The sequence below is a fragment of the Neolamprologus multifasciatus genome, chromosome 1 (assembly GCF_963576455.1).
Source record: "Neolamprologus multifasciatus chromosome 1, fNeoMul1.2, whole genome shotgun sequence".
In the NCBI taxonomy this organism is placed as follows: domain Eukaryota; kingdom Metazoa; phylum Chordata; class Actinopteri; order Cichliformes; family Cichlidae; genus Neolamprologus; species Neolamprologus multifasciatus.
Window position 1 is genome coordinate 31,687,953 of NC_140439.1, and position 6,726 is coordinate 31,694,678.

A 6,726-nucleotide genomic window follows, 5' to 3' on the forward strand; every position below is an offset into this window, starting at 1 on the left:
ATGGCGCCCGGAGAAGAGGCGTTTCAGCCCGAGTGTGGAGATGAAGCGGGGCTGCACTCCCACGGCTGGGCTACACACTGTAAACACTGAAGGGACGAGGCAGCGTTCCCCAACTGAAATGCAGCATGGAGGAAAACATGTGGGAAAGCTTTGCATCCTGGCACATAGTCAGTCAACCAGGCAGTCAGTTAGTCAGCCCTTCAGTCAGTAAATGAGTCGGTCAGTCAGTGAGTCAGTCAAGCTCTAAGCTAGTCAGCCCAACAGTCAGGTCTTCAGTTTGTCAATCAGCAAATCTGCGAGGCCTTCAGTCAACCAGCATGCATGATAGTTTGTCAGCACATCAGGTACTCATCATGTGAGGAAGCCCAACAGGAGTAGGACCTGCAAGCCAATTTAAAGGATCTAAACACCTAATGCAAATATAATTGGAGCACTAAATCATGACTTTGTGCTCTTAAGAGTGACCGAAATATGAAAGAGAAAATTTTCATAACTAAATAGCAGCTATCATTAACTTCCACCCAGTTTTTAGCTTTAAAACACTACTTGGTTTAGCTTTTGCTTCGCTTATTTGTCTATGTTATCAGCAGTCTATCATTATTGTTCTATATATGTCCTCATGGCCTGAGGCTTAGACATAAGAGTTATCTCACCACCAAAGTAAAAGATAAATGTTGTATTATGAACAGCTTCTATTTTTCTAGAGTCTAGTATTTGTCTTTTAGCATGACAGCTACGCAGTGTTTTATCCCCATGTTGCAGTTTTAGTTAATGCAGCGTGATTGTTAGTGTGTTGTCGCACACTGGTATATACAGTACACCCTCTCTCACCACCCAGCCTCTGTCTGCAACTTCTGCCGTGAGGAGTGGAGTGCTGAGACAGCAGGTTGGACTGTGCAGGGCCGAGCAGCTCTGCGTGCCTGGCAAAGTGGGCCATTAACCCACCGCCCTAAGGTGTGACCTGGGCCAAATCCAATATTGGCTTCGGCATCAAGGCACAGGTGCCACTCAGGGTTCAAAGACACAGATCAGCAAGAAACCCACCACCACCGCTACCCTACCCCCTTTCCCTTTCTTAAACAGTAAAGGACTGAATGTAAATTGCATACACCTACAAGCACCACTACTGTTACTGTTCAACTGGAGAAAATAAGTCAAAAATAAGGGCAAGATTAAGAAAGACAGAGAGTGTAAATAGAAATATGAATTGAAAGTAAGTTTAGCAAAATATGAATTCATTTTAGTTCTGTCAAAGTTAAAGTGAGTTTTGCAGCCCATATATGATCTGATAATCTGAAATTGTGATTTGCTGACTTTGTCCTTTCTAGTAAAATATTCTTTTTTTCCACGAATCTCTAATTATCATATAAAAGTAGAAAAAAAAATAATGTCCAAACACACCAGCCTTGTCATTTTCATGAAATCTGCCCTCACTCATAATTTTATAATTGCATTGGGAGAAGATAATAACACTAAATAATACAAGCCTTGTATTTGTTGTTACCTTTGTCATTATCTTGAAATCTGTGTGTTCTGCCAAACTGTCTGCTCAGATGAAACAGTGGGTTTCTCTACTAAACAAACAAATAAAAGATAAATGAAGGAACATGTGGAACAGTTTTAATATGTTCCAGTTCACTCTTAAAATCACAGTGATACCAGCATGTTGACGTGGCTATGCACCATTCTTGGTTTAAAACGATGTTAGATTCAGGTGGTCTCTAGTCATTGTTTAGGGAAAATTAAATCTCCTCTCCCGTATAAATCAGTTAGAGGGGATGAACTGTCAAACTTACGAAGGAAATGGAGTGTAACAAGTTGAAAATTATGTCTGGTATCAGGCCATATTTATTGTGAATAACTTCTGTAAATCTTACTTCAGTCATTTAAAGTATGCATTCATGTTCTATTTCTAAATCTAATCTGAAGTTTAGCTTCACAAGAAATTGCTATTATTATAGGGTCACAACCCAAGAATGTGCAGGACTTGTCCTGTGCTTCAGTGCCTCTCTCATTATTTTCCACTTAGTGTGTTATGCTAATTGCAAGATAGATAAAGCACATTTAGACGTGCTTTTTCTGCTTTTTTGTGCTATCGCATATGTGCTGCAAACCACAGGGAATTAAATAGTGTAAACTAATGTGTCTGGACCATTGGCACGTTGTCATGTATGTCAACACACTGTCGCTGAAGACCAGAGCCAGCAAAAGAGGCCTTATTACAGACGAGCTTTAAAGCCTCTGCTCTCCCCTCCTCAGGTTCTATCCTCTGTGTTTTTTCTGTCTGTCCCCCGCTCCAAACAAGTCAAATGTCTGAAGAGATGTATCGAAGTATCCCTGCGCATTCTGTACGATGGATATGTCATATGACATAATGCCTCCGAGCGCCCATCACAGATAAAATGACAGATGCTGTTTTTTGCCTCATGGATCTTTCTTGGCCAAGCTGATTTTGAGATTTTCCTTTTTGCTGTACTCCTCTGTCTGTCTTTGTGAATCTGCTCTCATACTCTTTCCTCTGCTCACGTTTTCTTTTTATCCACCATGACCTTACAAAAGTCTACCATTTTGTTTTTTTATTCAATTTCAAACACAATTACAGTGTAATTGCTAGACAAAGAGCGAATAGTCATTGATGTCTCACTTCCCTTTCTAACTGACACTCCACCATCTGCTTTGTTTAGCGGTGGTGTTTACCATGCCCATCCCTCTCCTCCCTCCTCTGCAACATTATTTCTGTGTGTACTGGTGAGAGGCATTGGTCTCCATAGATACTGACAACAACATACCACTGTTTGGGTTGTTGGCATTCCTTATGACGACAGCATATAAAGACAGAGGGGAGAGGAGAGGCTGTTTTGAGTGAATTCCTCTATAAGCGCTGGACTTTCTGCCTGTATTATTTCAATCACTTACGACTGCCCTTGTCCCCAAAGGGAATAAGGCATTCTGGGATCTGCAGTTCACTACCTGTAGACCATGATCTGTCTGTGCTTTCTGCCTCCCTCCACCCCACCATCACCCACTTTAGCCACTGCATCACCCCAGCACTGACTGCCTGCCTGTGGCCAGTGCTGCCCATCCATCTAGGTGGATGGATGGCTTTGATTGGTAAAATCTGTGGCCCTGTCATCAACCTTACTTGTGAGTGGCAGTAATTGGCATGGCAGTAGGCAGGCCCATCTTTCACATGTGGTCAGCTATGATTGACCTGATTAAAGTGGGGTTGCTCCCCAAAGTGAGGGTCTGGTGTGCCCCAGGGTGCTGAGGAGCATGCTGTACCCACTTGCCCCTAGATGTGGTTGAGGTAAGTTGGCAGGAGAAGTGGCCTGGCTAGCCTCAATCGTCATACAGCTTCCAAAAAAGGGACAAAATGTGTTCTAAGGGTAATTTGAGACAAGGCATCATCATACATTGTACACAAACACAAGCATATGAGGGGGTGGGTACTGGAGGGACTTTGGTTTTGTTCTTGTAAATTCATACCCATCATATGTTTGCAATTAAGGCCTGTCTGTACTCTGTGTTTACAGAGTGGTGCAATCAATGTAATTATGAGAGGGTGTTCCTGACTGAAATGTCTGTCTTATTTCTCTGTGCCTGGGTGAAAAGTGGGCACTCGCTGGATTTGTTTCCCAGTGTTTCTCATTTCCAAATGTAAATGCATCTCTTGATTTGTATCAGCCTCTGTATACACTCCCTGTTTTTTTATCGTTCTCCTTTTTCCTGGATCAAATACAAACAACAAGGTCTCCATTTCAGACTGGAACGTCAGCTAAGATCTATGTCAGCAGAGTTGTTTATTTAGAGGAAAAATCTGTTCATAGTCCAGGCAATGTAAAGAGCCATAAAACATACATGAGCAAAAATGTGGCCTTTGGTGAATGTTGCCAATGTTTTGTTTTGTAAGTTTAAAGATTTTTTTTTTAACATTTGCCTGCACCTGAAAATCTGGACATTATTAGTGTGTCTTTTGATCTCATCCAGCTCTTCAAGACAGATTATTTTTCTTTATTGGAGGTGTATACTTGCTTAGAGGCCACATTCCTTACTATTGATACTGTCAATGTGTTTGCCATTGAACAAAGATTACTTTATTTTCTGAATGGAAACCACATATTGCTTGACTCTAAACAGTTTTGTGTTTCACTATAGAAACTGTTCCAAAGACTTACAGAAAAGAAAGTGAGGGAAAAACTCTTAGTAAAAGAAACAATAAAAAAAGTCATACTGAGTTTGGGGTTTGTGTTGAGGTCACAGCATGGTGGTGCACTGATAGGAGGTGGTATACAGGGCTTTGCAGACCCATATGTACATGTTGTACCTGTAGCTGCACTGTCACCAAGGGACAGTGTCAAAAATACGTAGAACAACCAGTAAACTGGGCTACTCTAGGTTAAGTTGGGAGTTTAGCTTAGCTGTAAAAAAAAAAGCCATACAAAAAGCTTGTTTGCAGTGAGGTGAAACCCAAAATAATGAAAACTGTCTATATTTGAGCTATATGCTATCTTTGATGTCTTTTTTGCAATTTGTCTTCTTTGTGGTGGACTTTACTGTCTGTCCCATTCTGTTCAAGCCAACCTTTCAACCAGTTGGCAATCTGTTATGCTTTTGGCCTTTTAAATGAAAAAAAAAAAAAAAGCATCCAATGGAAACAGCTACATTACATGCAATGTAGCTGCCGCATTAGTTGAATTCCTACAATCCCTCTCTTTGCATAGCCAAAGTACACAAACAGACACCAATGTGGGATCAAAAATCTATCATTATACACCACGAATTAACTTATCACAATTTGCCATTCAAAAACAAAAGTATTCTCTTCTCCTTTTAGCTGCATGATTCCTACAAAATCACAAATGAGTTTCTAGAAAGTACAATGCGATTGAGTAAATCTGTCGTCAACCTATCAGTTTGCGATTAAATGGGGTCAAGTGGGCAATTGCGTGGTCTCTGTGTGGCCATATGGCAATTAACTGTGATAAATTAATGTAAAATTGCAAACCTCTTTATCTGCTGAATGGCATAGGCACATGGCAAGCTTCTTGTTATATAGAAATATAACAAAAATACAGCCAGCTGGCAACCAGTTGAGTTGAGTCCCCTTTTTGCAAAGAGACACATTGCTGATGAGATGTGCTTATCAGTGCAGACGGAACCAGATTTACTGCAAAATATTTGCAATCTGTTTGCATTTATAAATTAAACGTCAGTTATTTGCAAATCTTTGTCAATCTGTCTGAAAGTAATTGCAGTCTGACTGAGTCGGACTGTAGTAGTTCAGAGACAGGCTGCCTACCCCCAGGTGACCCATGCAGTCGCCTCACAATTCAAAGTGGCTGCCCAGAGCTTGAAGGTTTTGCATGTGTAATGTCTGGGCAATCAGTTGATCATCCAAACTCTTTGGTGCTGAAATGCACATAAAAAAATAAATATTGACCACCAACTTTTCTTAGGCTACGTTCACACTGCAGGCGAAAGCGCATCAAATCCTATTTTTTTTTGACCCTATGTGACCCATATCCGATCATGCTATGACAGTGTGAACGGCACAAATCCGATATTTTCAAATCCGATCTGGGTCACTTTCGTATGTGGTACTGAATCCGATACATATTTGATGTTTTAGAAAGCGACTGCTGTTTGAATGGTCATGTCGCATTAAATCCGTCTTTTACGTCACTGACACAAGACAGACGCCAATTATCAGCGCCGGAGAAGCGCCCGAGAAGACATCGCGAACGCTTCCTGGCCATCCAGTGTAGATGTCAGTGAAACTGTTGGGAAGACAACGTTGGAGAAACGTGAACATTTTATTTATACTGTATAATCTGACAGAAATCTTCAACTATCCTTTGAAGCACCGCTCCTCTCTAAAACAGCAATAAGGATAATTATTAGGTTATTTACATTATTATTTAAATAACAAAATAACTTAAAGCAAAAATTGGGAAACGTAAAGTCCGAAGTCTTTATATTAAGGGCCATCAGTCAAACAATACAATTTGCTCTGGGTCTAAACAGAGCGCGTTGTGTGTGACGTCTTCTTTTGCGCATGCGGGCCGCTTTGAGCGTTCACACTGGCGTTTGCTGTCGCATTTTATTTGTAGTGTGAACGAGCAGACAAAAAAATCGGATTTGATCAAAAAATCGGAATTGAGCATTAAGACCTGCAGTGTGAACGTAGCCTTAGTTACAAGGCGACCGTTATGTTTTTACTGTAGTGTGACTAAGCCATAATGTCAGCCTGCTACAATGCTCACATGCTAAGATGCACGTTGCATTTGTTTAGAAAGCATGGATCCACTGTGTCATAAAAGAGACCTTTCAATTGAGTTTTATTTTAGGGGAAGAAGTCACAAGAAACAAAATCTAGCAAGTTTGCCTTGTCGAGATGTAGCTCTCAACCTCAATATGAAAGCTGAACCATTATGGTATAAAAGATGATGTTAGCTCTTGATACAAGTTTGAAATGCAAAAATAAAAAGGTTCAAAACGGCAGCAATCCAAATGTAGCAGGAGTGCTGGGAACAGTGTATGGCTGCACAAGGAGATGACCTTGAAGTGTTTAGCGCTTTTACTTAAATTGGATGAGGGTTTTACTGTTTTACTGCTGCAGAACTGCAGAACGTGGCTTTTACATGGATAATATAGCACTTGATGAAAAGCATCCACATATCGTATGAGTTATTTCATTTCACCTTTCGACCTCTGCATTGTCTCCAG

General features: G+C 40.8%; 1 protein-coding gene across 2 annotated transcripts in view; it reads left to right on the forward strand.

Moving 5' to 3' along the window:
• The window catches only part of LOC146526073 (transcription initiation factor TFIID subunit 4), a 99,303-nt gene that overhangs the window by 88,684 nt on the left and 3,893 nt on the right, over positions 1-6,726 (forward strand). The window lies entirely within an intron of this gene.